The sequence below is a fragment of the Equus quagga genome, chromosome 8 (genome assembly GCF_021613505.1).
Source record: "Equus quagga isolate Etosha38 chromosome 8, UCLA_HA_Equagga_1.0, whole genome shotgun sequence".
NCBI lineage: Eukaryota > Metazoa > Chordata > Mammalia > Perissodactyla > Equidae > Equus > Equus quagga.
Window position 1 is genome coordinate 113500158 of NC_060274.1, and position 15626 is coordinate 113515783.

At 45.8% G+C, this 15626-nt stretch overlaps 1 protein-coding gene across 1 annotated transcript in view; it reads left to right on the top strand.

The window, feature by feature from the left end:
• STRA8 (stimulated by retinoic acid 8) overlaps window positions 1-15626 on the top strand; it is a 42035-nt gene that overhangs the window by 2979 nt on the left and 23430 nt on the right. The gene's annotated exons all lie outside the window — the stretch shown is intronic.

Genomic DNA, 15626 nt, shown 5'->3' on the forward strand with positions numbered 1-15626 from the left:
TTACAAAGGGTAAATACTTTTGTAAGCATGGAAATAGCCGGTATCAGTGAGCCTTACTTTCCTTGTCTGTAAAATAGTGACAATAGCACCTACCTTGCAGAGTAGTCCTGAAAATTTAATGAGATAATGTGTGTGAAACGCTTAGCAGTGAATAGCCCACCTTTAAAAAGCAAGGTTTGTGCCTTTCTCTTTCCCTTTAGTGGAATGGCTTTCTGTATTTGTCAAAGTAAAACTGAGAGTCATCTCTGCTGCTCTGCCCAGACCCTTCAAGCCAACTATATGGGAACTTAGCCCCAGGGCCTCTGATCTCTGCTAGAGGAACCTGAAAAGATAACAAAGAGCAAGCCACAGCAAGACAAGGTAGGGACTGGTTCCGTCTCTTCGCCTGCTTTACCTTTCTCCACAGTTGTAAGTATCCCCAGGCAACCAGCCTTGCCCTGCGGGCAGGAAAGGAGAGTGACTGCGGGGAGGACCCGACCAGATCCTACATTGCCTGGGATCTCAGATCTTCAAAAGTGAACTTGGGAAATCTGGACTAGTAGCAACCGCCAAAACCTTCCTCTATGGGGAAAGCTGTGAATTAGATTTCCCTGAGGGCTTCTGAAGTGAGCAGCCACAGCTCCCACCTCCCCAGCCTCCTCCTGCCCTGGCCCTTCCCAGACCAGAGCCTATAAAACCAGCTAAGATTGGTTTTCGGATCAATGAAAGGCAGTTCCTCTGGGCCTTAGCACAAGCTCTTTCCTCTGCTTGGAGTGTCTTCTCCTAGATTCCCACGTGGAGAGCTCATTTGAGCAAACATGGGAAGGAGGCTTCATGGATTTGTGCAAATGTCACCTTCTCAGAAAGGCCCTCTCTGACCATCCTGTACAAAATAGTGCTCTCACCTCCAGTGTTCTTAACCCCTGGCCCTGATAGGTCTTTCTCCATAGTGCTTATCACCATCTGACAAACTAGATGTTTTACTTATTTAATTTATTGTCTCCCTTCCCACACTAAAATATAAGCTGCGTGAAAGCAGAGATTTTTGTCTGAATTGTTTGCTTCTATATCCCCAGAGCCTAAAACTGTATCTGGCTTACAGTAGATGCTCAATAAATACTTACTGAATGCATGAGTGAGGGCAATTTCAGTGAGGGTCCCAGCAGGGCAGCCCTATTGGAAGGAATATACACTCTTGAATTACTCCTGTGTGTGGGCTTCTGACCGGTTTCCCATCCTAAGCATTCCTCTTCTCCCATCTTCTCTTCATACCATTTTACTCCTCTTTAAAGATTTTTGGAGATATTTCACTGAGTTGTCTTATGTCATGGAGAAGGCACTGGATTCGCCAGCTCCTTCATTAGTTGCAGTTAGTTGATCTGATTAAGCCTTTACTGCTTATGCTCTGGCATCTGCTATGAAAGTAACAGGTAGCCTGGGGTCACTTAAGAAGGTACTATCAGGGCCACAGCTGTTCCATTATGCAAAGAGAATTATGTGGGTGCCTATGAGGTGAACCACAAGTTACCTTTTCTTCCAATCTAGTCATCTCTCTTTGCCTTTGAGCCTTAGACTTGGAAGAGAAGGGAGGACAAGGAGCACGGGGACGGTGGAGGGGCAGTGTACACTTCATGAGCAGCTACTAGAAGCCAGGCACTGTGCTAGGTGTCAGGGACGTATTCATAAGCAAGACCACTGTCTCTGCCCTCAGGACCAGCTCCGGCTGGTCGGAGAAGCGAGACAACTGAAGCACATACACTCTGGCTGCAGAGTAGAGTCTGGAGTGGATGGGAGCAGGGCTTGGAGGAGGATGGAGGTCAGTTAGGAGGCTGTGACATTCCAAGCAAGAGATGAGACTAGACTGGGGGAAGATCTGAGGATTATCGAGGAGTGGAATCAACTGGACTTGGTGACTGATTGGCTAAGGTGAGTAAGGAGAGGAGCAGTCAGTGATTGGCAGGTTTCTGGCTTGGGCGTCTGGATGGATGATAATACCATTCATGGTCCGACAGAACTCAGGAAGAGGAGACTGTGGGGCATCCAGACACATTCTTCTGGGTAGGAGCTAAAACAAACAGGGACGTGTAGACAGTAAATAAGACTGGGACCTGGAGCATGGCCACCATCCTACCTCACCCCCCTGGAGGTTTCAACTATTACCTGTACACTCAGGACTCCCAAATCTTCCCTGCAGCCCAGACCTTCCTCCTGAGCTCCCGCCCCAATCCCTGGCAATATTTCCATCTGGATATTCCACAGACATCTCAAACTTAACTGTGCCGGTTCGGGTGAGAAGCATTTACAGAGGCTCTGAGTCGAAATGGTGAATGAGGGCTTCAGTCTTGCTCCTCAGAGGGAGCTACATTGTACATTGTACATTGCTACATTAGACTGTAGAATTCAGCTCCTGTTTATCCAAAGTGTAATTGTGTCACCACTGCCTCAGAATTACCTCAGGGTTTTGTTAAATTACAAATTCCTGCGACCAACCCAGACCTACTCAGTCAGAATTGCTTGGGATGGTGCCTGGGGATGTGCATTTGGAGCAAGCTCCAGGAGATTCTTAGGGACACATATCTTTGAGAATCACTTATTTCATGGTAAGAGAGGGTAGACGGGGTCAGCTGCCCATCAACAGGGTTCCATGTATAAGTGACTATTTTAAGCTTAATAGCAATACTGATAATGTTTTGTAGCTGCAGAACACTTGTACATACCTTATTTCATTTGAACCTCATGCAGCCCTGTAAAGTCCTTTTTTATTCATCTTTGAAACAAGAAACTGAAGTTTAGGGAGACTAAATGACTTAGTTAAGGTCTCAAATTCACGTTTCTGATTCAAGTCCACCAGTGCTCTGCCGAGAGCTTCACGGCAGCATCTCTGAGTCAGTCAACTCGTGAGACAGGCCACTTGGGTGAATGAGGATGAACCCCTCCTCCTGAGGAGCATTAGAGCTCAGAAAACCGTGCAGGGTCTCTTTAATGGCTGGAGCATTCTCCATGGGGCAGGGGTCACTCTCTCTAACCCTGGGCAGCCAGCAATAACAGGGCAGAGGCGCAAGAGCGCCTGCAGCCATCCCAGGTCCTGGGGTTTCCTTAGAATTTCGCTGCCAGCCTTTACTTCTAATCTTGATGCTCTGGGCTGCCATTTGTGTGCCCTACAATTTCCGAGATTTCTTTTTACCCAGTCCTTTGCCTGACTCTGCCCATGGCTGTTCACTTGAACTCTTACTATCCTTTAAGACTCAGCCTCATCATCCCTGGAGCTTACTTCTCCAGTAGCACTGGGTGTTTCTCATTCTGTTCCCACAGCATGGCACCTTGTATGAGCTTACCACATTGCTTTGTAACTGTCTGTCTTACCTCCTTGACTATAAACTCCGAGAGCAGAGAGTATGTCTTGCTGGTCCTAGTTTCCCCCATGCCTGGTATAGTCCCTTCAGCGTAGGTGCTCAATAGCTGTTTGGTGAATTAATGAGTGAGTGAATAAAGTCCACACGACTGTGCTGCCTGGAACTCCAGATACCTGCTCAGTCCAGAGCATCCATTGCCACTGCCTTCAGCAGAGACATCTTTTCTTACTGTGGCCAGTGCCATAAAAATGTATGAGCACTTCTGCAAGCCGGAAGTGGTCCCCCATGACTCACTAGCAATTCCCAGTTTCCCTGTTGATGATCCTCAGCCTTGGCTTAGGAGGCAGCTTGTTTACACGTTAGTGTGGAGCTCACCAAAAATAATGACACAGAGATTAAAATACATACCATTTTCACCTACAAATTTGCATTTTTTTAAAAAACTACTGCCTAGTGTTGATAAAAATAAAGTGAAGTGGGCATTCTCATAAAGCTCCAGAATGAGCTACTTTTCTAGGGATAAATTTATAAATGATCAAACCCCCCAAAATATTCATACTCTTGAACCTGATAATTTCACTTCTAAAATTTCCCTTAAAAAAATGGCAAGCTTCATGTAGAATGGGTTGTTTATCAAAGTGCAAGTTATTTGTAATAATGAAAGTTACTTACGATAGTGAAAGTTGTAAGTACTTGGAGGCTATAGTGAGGTATCCCCTAAGAAGTTGAGGATGAGGAACCTGCATTTCCCATTGAGTGTGAAACTGCAGAATCTACTCAGAAAGCAAAGATGCAGTTAGTGGAAAAAGAGAGAAAAGCTACTGGCTCACAGGATTGAACCAGCCCTGGTGGTCTAGTGGTTAAGATTTGGCGCTCTCACCACCCAAGCCTGGGTTCATGTTCCTGTCAGGGAACCACATCACTCATCTCTTGGTTGTCATACTGTGGCGGCTGCATGTTGCTGTGATGCTGAAACTATGCCACAGGTATTTCAGATACCAGCAGGGTCACCCATGGTGGACAGGTCTCAGCAGAGCTTCCAGACTAAGGTAGACTAGGAAGAAGGACCTGGCCACCCACTCCCCAAAAGTTGTCCATGAAAACCCCATGAATAGCAGCAGAGCCTTGTCTGATATAGGCTGGAAGGGGGGAGGATGGTGCAAAAAGACCAGGTAGGGCTCCACTCTGCTGTACATGCGGTTGCTGGGAGATGGAATCCACTCCACGGCACTAACAACAACACGGGACTTGATTGAGGGCATCAACTCACAAAACAAATATGGCGTCAGTCAGAAAAGCGTTTAAACACAGAAATCAAGCCAGTGACTGTGGGCAGAGCCCGTCAAAGCTCTCTGTGCGCCTTGGCCAGCAGAGGTCTTGTGTTCTGTCCTATGACAAGGCCATTCCCAAAATGAGAAGGATAGTCTAGACCACTCAAAATTGAGCCATTGGCGGCATCCCACCCTTTTCCTGGTGCCAAGTGCACCAATGGATCATCTGATTCTCCTGGCACTTGAGAACATGAAGAGTTGTGACATTCCGGCGTCTTTCTCTTGGTAAACTACAAGAGAATTTCTGACTGTGACAGCCTTCCAATATAGGTGGCAGGGGTGTCGTTTATGCCAGTGCTACCATAAACACTCTCTGTCTGACAGTTATATTTCTTATCAAATGATGAAAACAGTGACAGCCTGATGTCTCCCGAGGCCCCTGTGCAGTGCAGTTGGCATGAGTCAGTCTTTCAGAACCTGCTCTCCTCTGGGCACTGCAAGAACCAGTTCCTGCTGGCCTGTGCTTTGTGCCAACTCCACATGCAGGGCACTATTAATGATTTCTGTGTGGAAAGAAATGTGAAACAACCAAAATCTTCAGCATTCGAGAAGACCTTAAATAAATTATGCTACATCCATCCTATGCAATATTATGTAGTCTTTAAAAATCACGTTCTTTTTAAAGGCTAATTAGAGACATCATCACACTTTATGTTAAAAATGTACGTTTCACACTCCAGAAAAAAATTCTGGCAGTTTCTTATAAATTAAACATGCAGTTACTGTGTGACTCAGCAATTGTACTCTTGGGCATTTATTCCAGAGAAATGTAAGCTTATCTTCACATAAAAACAAGTGCACGAATGTTCATAGCGGTTTTATTCATAATAGTCAAAAACTGGAAACCACTCAAATGTCCTTCAGCTCTTTTGGGTAAAAGCTAAAATAAACAGGCAATACTGGGACCCAGGACAAGGCCAGTCTACCTCGCCTCTTCTGGTTAAACAAACTGCAGTGCATCCTTACCATGGAATACTATGAAGCAATGAAGAGAAATTAATTAGTGACGCACATGCAACCTTGATGGACCTCAAGGAAATTAAGCTGAGTGAAAAAAGCTAATGCCATAAGGTTACACACATACCAAAAGCTATGATTTCATTTATAGAACATTTTTGAAGAGACAAAATTTAGAGATTTTGGAGAACAGATTAGTGGTTGCCAGGGCTCAGCGGTGGGTGGGGTCATATGAGAGAAAGAAGGTGTGATTACATAAGGGCTCCTTGTGGTGATGGCACTGTTCTGCATCTTGACTGGGGTTGTGGGTGCATGAGCCCACACGTGATAAAATTGTAGTGAACTAAACACACTCACACATAAATGTGTATGAGTAAAACAGGGAAATCTGAATACTATCAGTAGATTGTAAATGTCAATATCCTGGTTGTGATATGGAACTGTGTTTCGTAAGATGTTACCATTGGTGGAAATTTCGTAAAGAGTACATGGGATCTCTCTGTATTATTTCTTACAACTGCATGTGAATTCTGCAATTATCTCAGAATAAAAAGTTCAATTTTAAGAAATGTGGTAGAAAACTGTAGATGCGGTATGATTGCTTTATATAATATTCTTGATACATATGTACACACAAAATATTTACAATTATTGGCTTTAGGTGGTAGAGGTGTTGGATTTTATGGGTGATTTCTGACTTTGTCTTTATACTTCTTAATATTTTTCAATTTCCTTACTATGAACACATTAATTTTATTTTATAGATATAGTGAATATCTTTAAACATAACATATTCATTTGTGATAACAACCATATCTTAGTGCTGACTCACACAAAAGTATTATCAAGTAACCCCCCAACACTTTTAAATATAAACTGCTGCTGAATAGAAATTCCCAATCCTGTGCTTATACAATTCCGTTTTTGGAACCAAATATACGACCTCACTACTCAACTCTGATTATCGAGTTGTGTCACTTCCCTGGCTCCCAGCTTCCTCATCTGCAACATAAAGACCTTGGATGAGAGGGAGCCTGAGGTCCTTCCAGCTCTTACAGTCCACGGGCCTCATGCTGGTATCAGGCACCTGCTGGGATCCTTGGTCTGTCTGTCTCAAGGTAACACATTCCAGAGACTGAAAGTGAGCCACCTTTTCTCAGGGCACTGTGATCGTGTCCATCAGGGCTAGCTCAGGTGAGAATGAGAACCTGCCTCTCTCCAACCCCTCTGCCTTCCAGCTTAGAAGGTGGTGAAGTCCCCATTTGCACAGGGCAGTAAACCACCAATAATGGAGTTACATTGCCAGCAGTAGGTCCATAGATTTATGAGTCTATAAAATCATTCACTTTCACTGCTGGAACAATTCAAGTCTCCCAGGTTAATAAGTAATACTCCTTTCACAAACATCAAGTGGAGGACAGAATGGGGGAGTCCCATCTCTATTGCCACACTTCCTAAAAACAGTTCCTCGCCTGTGCAATCCTGCTTCCACCTTCTGCAGTAGCTAGGGCAGCTTCCCTCTCTCTCTCTCTCTCTCTCTCTGTGTGTATATATATATATATATATGTATTTTTTTTTTTTAAGGAAGATTAGCTCTGAGCTAACTACTGCCAATCCTCCTCTTTTTGCTGAGGAAGACTGGCCCTGAGCTAACATCCATGCCCATCTTCCTCTACTTTATACGTGGGACACCTACCACAGTGTGGCTTTTGCCAAGCGGTGCCATGTCTGCACCCGGGATCCGAACCGGTGAACCCCGGGCCGCCGAGAAGGGAAACATGCACACTTAACCGCTGCACCACCAGGCAAGCCCCTATATATTTTTTTTCTAATTCTCTGGAGAACCCTAATACACCTTGCAAAAGGTTTCTTCACTTTCAAATGAATTCACCGTTCCTTTATAGTTGTCTGATATATGGAATACTACACAGCAGTGAAAATAAATGAGGTAGATCTCTACGTACAAAAATGAGCTTATCCCCAACTCATATCATTGCATGAAAACAGCAAGGTGCAGAGTGATACACTTATGCAAAATTTTTGTCCTCCAAAAAGCCACAAAACAAAACTATATTTTCCAAGGGAATATCCAAAGGTGTGTAAACATCTAGCAAAGGATCTGGAAGCATTCATACCAAACTAACAACAGTAGTTAATTCTGTAAAGGTTGAAAGAAGACCAGGGTGGGGTCAAAATCCTTTCATTTTTACAACGGGAATGTGTATTGTTTGCATAATTAAAATTAGTTTTATGTAGAAAATTAATCAAGGAGTTGACCAATGATTGATTTACAAGAACTGAACTCACCTGACCCATGGTCTTGCCCATCCTTTCATTTCATCCTTCCAGTTCTCCAGGCTCAAAACCTGGGATCCACCCTTGACTCTCCTTTTGCTGTGGTGCCCCTCCCTAATCAATGCATCAGGATAGTCTGCTGACTTTGCCTCCAATATCCAGTGATTTCTAACCTTCTCCACCACCAGCTCCCATATTTTCTCACCTGTACTATTGTAATGGCTTAACTGGTCTCCCCACTTCCACCCCTGCCCCCTCGCTGTCTGTTCTCAAGGCAGCAGCCAGAGTGGTCCCATGAAAACCCTGCACCCCTCCCCATTGCCCCTCTAACCTCACCTCTCACTATTCTCCTCCTTCTACTCCCTCACTCTGCTCCAGCCACAGGGACACCTTGCTTTGCACTAGGCACACTCCCAGGGCTTTTGCATTGGCTGTGCCCTCCACCCAGAGCATTCTCCCACATCATATATGCATGGCTTGCTCCTTGGCCCCCTTCAACTTGTGTCTCAAATCTCATCATTTCTGAGCATCTTCCCTGACCACCCTATTTAAAATGGACCCCGTCCCCTGTACACCCTTTCTCCCTCCCTGCTTTATTTTTCTCCTTAGTGCTTATCACCTTCTTTTTTTAAAAAAAACTAAAAAAGGAATTTGTTTATAGAGGTCAAGAGCAATATAAAAATCAAAAACTTATCTGGCTTTAATTGACTTCTTTCTCTGCTTGCTGAAGGGGAGTTGGATTTCATTTATACTTTTCTAAGGGTCTTGATCTGCTCCTGAAGTCCTTATGCTGGGGAAACCATGGGGCAGATTCCTTCAGCGACCCTTTGGGAGAACTTATCTTAGTGGGAGTAATTGCTCAATTCTGCCTACCTCTTTCCCTTCTGCTCCACGTGTACTATGGAATAGTCATGCACGCAATGGTGAGCCCAGCAATTAGCAAAAAGAGGCTCTGAAGCCCACTTTCCCATCTCAGCACTGGTCCAGGTCCTTCATTATTTTGTCCACGGCTGGAGGGTCTTTTTGATTTTCAAAAAATCCAGAGATCTCCTATTCCATGACTACTCTCAGGAGTCCTTTGTTAAATAGCCTTTATCCCTAGCAAATTTGTGAAATCTGAACATCATGGTTTCCATGATATGTTCCATTTGACATGGCATTTTGCTGAGGTCTGTTGAAACATTGGTCGGGAGGTGCAAGGGGGTGTCTTGGCTAGCTGGGACACGGGGCTAATCTGTCACCTTCTAATGCACTATAAATGCATTTATCTTATTTTCTTAATCTCCCCAGCACTAGAATTAAAATGCAACAAAGATCAACATTTATGTCTGTTATGTTAATGAATGCACCTCCAGCACCTAAAACAACATTTAGCACCCAGCGAACATGCAGTAAATAGTTTTTGAATGAGTAAAGACTACATTAACCACAAAGTTTCATGAGTGACACTATAATAATGGGGAAAATCTCATGTTAAGACACCATTGAGTAGCTTTTGAATTTTGAGTAAATCGCTTAGCTTCAACTTTCTTTTTTTGTTGTTGTGGTAAAAAATACGTAAGAAAAGATCTACCCTTAACAAATTTGTAATTTTACAGTACAGTATTGTTGACTATAAGCACAATGTTGTACAACAGATGTCTAGAACTTTTTCATCTTACATGACTGAACCTCTGTACTCATTGAACAGTAACCCCCCATTTCTCCCTGGCCACTTCCCCCAGCACCTGGAAACCCCCATTCTATTCTCTGTTTCTATGAGTTTGACTACTCTAGATAATTCATATGAGTAGAATCATGCAGTATTTCTCATTCTGTGACTGGCTCACTTCACTTAGCATAATGTCATCAAAGTTCATCCATGTAGTTGACTATGACAGAATTTCCTTCTTTTTTATGACTGAGTAATGTTCCATTGTGTGTATATACAACATTTTCTTTATCCATTCATCCACTGATGGACATTTAGGTTGTTTCCAACTCTTGGCTATTGTGAATAAAGCTACAATGAACATGGGAGTGCAAATAACTCTTCGAGATTCTGCTTTCAATTCTTTTGGATAAATACCTGGAAGTGTGATTACTGGATCATATGGTAGTTCTATTTTCAGTTTTTTGAGAAACATCCATACTATTTTCCATCATGGTTGCACCATTTTACATTCCCACAAACCATGCACAGGGTTCCATTTTCTCTACATCTTGACCAACATTTATTATTTATTTTTTTAATACTTATAGAAGCCAACCAAATATGTGTAAGGTGATATCTCATTGTAGTTTTGATTTGTATTTCCCTGATGATTAGTGATGTTGAACACCTTTTCCACGTACCTTTTGGCCATTTGTTTGTCTTCTTTGGAGAAATGTGTTTTCAAGTCCTTTGTCCATTTTCAAGTCAGGTTATTTATTTTTTTGAGATTGAGTAGTAGGAGTTCCTTGTATATTTGGGATATTAACCCATTATCAGATATAAAAATATTTTCTCCCATTCCACAGGTTGCTTTTTCCCTCTGTTGATTGTTTCCTTTGTTGTGTGGAAACCCTTTAGTTTGATGTAGTCTCACTTGTCTGTTTTGCTTTCATTGCTTGCACTTTTGGTGTCATACCCATGAAATCATTTCCAAAACCAACTTTATGAAGATTTCCCCCTATATTTTCTTCTAGGAGTTTTATAGTTTCAAGCCTCAACTTTATCAGTATTTGTATAGCTCATTCCACATTTCAAAGCACTTTCGTATACATTAAACCCATAAAACAGAAACGCTGGAAGGAAGTCCCTTGGACTTTGGTGCTGAGTTGTGATGACAGGTCCTGAACACTTGGGAGCTTTACTCTGGAGCTCAGAAAAGCGTGAGAACTCTCACCCTGGGAAACGTCTTTGGGGGGTCACATGTCTGCCCTCCTACAGCAGAAAGTGCCCAGCCATACTGACCTAGCAATACCTGCTCCCCACAAAGCAGCTTACTGTATTCACAGGCTTCCCTGGAAGCCAAAGGCTGGCCCTGTGCAAAGGAGATGGTGGGCAAAAGCCCACCTGGGATTGCACCTGAGTTTCCTCTTGGCAGAAGTACTGGGAGCCCCTAACTGGGGTCAGAGATCATGCCCCTCTGTTGACCGCTGCCTGTCTCATCCTTCCTTAGGAGCCACTGTCCAGAGCTCCCTTCAAGCCTGAGGGTCTTTTGTTCTGAAACTTACCAAATCATGCAAATTTCTCTCTGACCTAAGATCATTGATATTCGTTGAACTAAATGCCATCCAAGGAGGCAGGGAGAGCAGAGGACCAGAGAGGACCTTTGGTGTTTGGACCTTAAGTAAGTCACCACCCTTCTCTGAGGCTGGCTTCCTCATCTGCAGATGGAGACAAGACCCTTCACAGGGTTGTGCATGAGGATTAGGGACACAGTAGATACTCAGTACATGAGCCATCACTCCCATTTTGTGTGGAGGATAAAAAGATGAGAGATCCTGATGCCCCTTCCCTTTTTCACATGAAATGGGTAGAAAGCCACAATGAAGAACAAGTGCAAAAGGCTGTTCCTCCAACCAGAAAGCCAGAGCTGAGGGGCACAGAACATGGTGCAGAATGCCTGGTTTGGCCTTAATTCAGGGATCTTAGAAAGCTCCCTGGTGGGACTGGTGCTGAGCTGGATCTAGGGGGACGGAATGCTCATGAACAGGTGAAAGGAGGGGGGTGATTCGGGGCAGGATCCATGCTGCTGTGTGTGTGTCAGGGGGCATCTCAGGGCAGGATCTGTGCTACTGTGAGGGAGGCGTCAGGGTCGTCAGGTGATGGTGTGTGTGGATGTTGCCAGGGAGAACTCTGATGTATCCAAAGCTGGTGAGAGGCCATCAGGAGGTCCCAGGGTTCACCCTGCAGGTAAATAAGCCTCTTAGTAACATCCCATCTGGGACTGTGTTTCTTCTGAATGCAGATCTGCTCCCCAGTGAGATGCATCCAGGCAGGCAGATGTGTGTAGTGGTTGAGGGGTGCAGTGGGAGGTGTGACTAAGAGGAAAGCCTGGGGCAGGTAGGTTTCAGAACCTCTGTGTGTCCTCTCGATGCAGTGGTAAGGCTCTCCAAGACAGAGGTGCACAGACTCCCCGAATACCCTCTGCTCCCACGGGGTCCCAGCAATGCTGTGAGTGGGGCTGGTGGTGGGAGGCAAGGAGTAGGGCCAGGGGGGAGAAACCTAGGAGTAGGGGGGAGAGAGGGAGAAAGCAGCTCTTCAGCGGCCCCCAGAGACCCTGAATCAGAGGCTGCCTGAGAGCCAGAAGGGACAGAGCCTTGACTGGGGCAGAATTTTGCAGTGAAATGAACATTTTACATTTACGTGAAAGGGAGAAGGAGAATTGACTCTTACTGGGTGCTTTCCAAGAGACTTTTTTTTTATACATAACACAGTGTTCAGTTTAATGTTCCACTAAAATCCTTTAAAAGATGAGTCTGCCACTCCTCGAAGTTGAATTTCGGGAGTGTCCACTCAAGCCAGGTACCCTATTTTCATGCTTTCTCTAGGGCTCATTTACGGTCCTCACAGTCAGTGCAAGGTGCATCCTAGGTCAGAATCCAAATCCCTGTATCCCCAAGCCCACGTTGCTTCTTCTGGCCCTGTGACCTCTGTTTAACCCCTGCCCCAGGTCACAGAGCAGCAAGGGGGCGCCCATCTGGCTGCTGCTCCTAGTGTGGAACTGATGCAGCGGAATCACGACCATCATGAAATATTTAGGGGTGCAGGGATTCAAGCAAAAAGGGGCCTACAGACAAGAGTATATCTGTATTTTTGGGGAAAAGAGAATTTTTTCCTCCAAGCTAGAACAACGTCTGCTTCCTATTGTCCCAAAGAGTGAGCATTTTTTCCCTTTTCTTCTTGATAATTTTAATCCAAGCTTTTTTTTAAAATCCGAGATCTCTTCTTTGCAATCCCTCTTATGCCCTACCCCCCATTCCTTCTTCCCTTATTTAAAACATCATCCCCTGTCCGCCTTTATGCATCTCTTTATTTCCTCTACACCGACGTCTTTTCATCCTTTCCCCTGAGACACGAGCCCGTGTTCTGGACCCTGTATTTAAGGGGTCTTCTCTAAGCCCCAGGATAACCCCATAAGGCAAGTGTCATAGGTCCGCTGGAGGGATCAGGAAACTGGAGCTCAATGTCAGGTGAGTGGAACTGTGGAGGACATCCATTTAGTCATTCCTGGGCACATACAGGCCATGTGGGACACTTGAGGTGCCACAGGTATCCCCTTCCTATCCCACTTGGCTTGCACTTGAAAAGGAGCCACCTGGCAAGGTGAGAAGGTCAGTCCCTCTCCTCCCCCCACTCTCCCCCGCTTTTTGTGTCGCCTTCTGACAACTTGGTAACTGTTTCTTCCACTGCCCGCACTCTCATTGGTCCGCCGCCTCGCATCCCCATTGGCTGTGGGGCCGGCGACGCGCTGTGATTGGTCCGCGCCGCTGTGCCGAGGTCCTAGATCTGTCTCTGGCCCGGGCAGAAGCTGCAGTCCCCGCTTGGGCTGGTGCGCGAGGCCCATGACTGCTGTCACCGCTGTCACCACTGTCAGGGCTTCAGGGGGCCCGCGTGTCCGGGCAGTGTGAACGTCGTGTGCAAGGCTGCCCATCTCGTTCCAAGGGTGAGTATCACTTAGCGCTGCGGTTGTGGAGCACACTCACCTCCAGAAAGGTGCACTTGGCCATGTGGCTGTTTATGTACGTGGGAACTGATTCAAGCCTGTGACTCTGAACAGGTGAACATTTAGGTCTGGCGCCGGACTTTAATATGAGTGTTTGCATATGTCACTGTGACGATCTATGTATTTCTGAGGATGATTCTGGATTTCTTTTTACATGATCTGATAAGCACGGGGAATCAAAGGAAGCGGCCTGCGACCTGCAGAACATTATCTGGCATATTGCATGCATTTTCCTAGAGTTTGCTAAAGAGAATGGATCATTAGAATGTTATGTGGGGCCCGCCCTGTGGCCGAGTGGTTAAGTTCCCGCGCTCCACTTGATGGCCAAGGGTTTGGTGAGCTGAAATCCTGGGTGCCGACCTAGCACCTTTCATCAAGCCATACTGAGTCGGCATCCCACATGGCACACCTAGAAGGACCTACAGCTAGAATGTACAACTATGTACTGGGAGGCTTTGGGGAGAAGAAGAAAAAAAAAGACTGGCAACAGATGCTAGCTGAAGTGCCAATCTTTGCTTTGTAGAGCGTTCTTTATTCATAACGTGATGCTTTAAAATGACTGGCCCAGGTGCTGACGGGTCACATCCAAGGGTATCATTGCAACCAAAAGCTTTGTCTGAAAAACGCCGACCTAAGCTCCTGTCAGCGCCACAGTGCAAGTCAATAAAAATAACTCGAGAAGAACGCCTTTTGGGGGTGACAGCAAATCACTCCTAGAGGAGAGCAGGACGGAGCACGTCGGGGAGGGAGATTTAAATTGCACAGGTCTAAGCAAGTTTAACATCTACTTGGCTTGATTCTCCCCTCTAAGCAGAGTGGAAGGATCTCCCATCTTCCCTGAGGTGTTCCTGCTCTCATCCCAGGGGGAACTATCTCCCAGCTCTTGACCCGGGCGCCTGCCGCAGGCGGGGTGAGTTGGAGGTCACAGCTCCCAGCAGCTGAACAGGACGCTCTGGCGCCCTCTTCACCCCTACAGGCCGGCAGGGAAGACTGCCCCCAGCGGGAGCCAGTAATGGGAGGGTCTGCCCCCTATGGGAGAGGCCTAGGGCTGCACCCTTATCCAGTGACTCAAACTGTCCACACAGCCATCCAGATAGTTCAGGCAGAGTGTGTTTAACTAGAAGTCTGGGAGGAAACCCACATGATCAGCATTGGCACTGAGAGAGCTTCAGACACCCACAAGCCCAAAGGCCTTTGGTATTAGTATTCCAAGACTATTAGAGAATTTGAGGTCCTGGGAGGACCCTGGTATTTTTACCTCCATTCATCTAGAACAATGTTTCCATCAGGGTCTCTTTTTATGTACGTTGACCTATATTCCCTGGTGTCCAGGTACATTCATTTCTCTTTAATTTAAACAAGCAAAGAAAACCAATGTTCTTAGGGTCAAAGGGTCTCATTTTTCCCTGGGCAGTTCAACACAATCACTGTTCCACTTTGCTTCCTGTTAAAGATCTGTCGTCGGTGTCTGGAAATTGGAGACTGTGAAAATGGGGCCTCCAACTTCACCTAGCGCTCGGGTCCGCTGGGCCTCTGCAGATTCTGTGCTGTCCTCCCCGCACTGATGGTGTGACTCCTGGTGATAAATGTTGCAGGAGTTTACCAGGATCTGCCCAGTAAAGTGTCACCCACTTACGCTCTTCCTGTCATTGTTCTGAGAAGCAAACCGAGGGAAAGTAGACATGCCGGTGAAGACCATATTGTGGACAGGAGTTTTGCTTCCTGACCTAAAAGATGTTTTAGAATCCCATGCTGCCTGATGGGGTTCACTATCCCTGTGGCCAGTTCTCTTCCCAGAACTTAGAGGGGAAGCTTTCTTCCACCTCCACCCCCCATATTCCTGCTACGGAACAGCTTCTGTTCCCAGCTGCTGCCGCTGTGGTGCCTTGAGAGGTCACACTGCACGTGCCCTAGTGGGGCTCAAACCGTGAAGGTATCAGAATCACCTGGGACCGTGTGCCCACCAGATGCCTGGGCCCACCCGGTGGATTCAGATCCAGTGTTTTCAAGGTGGAGTC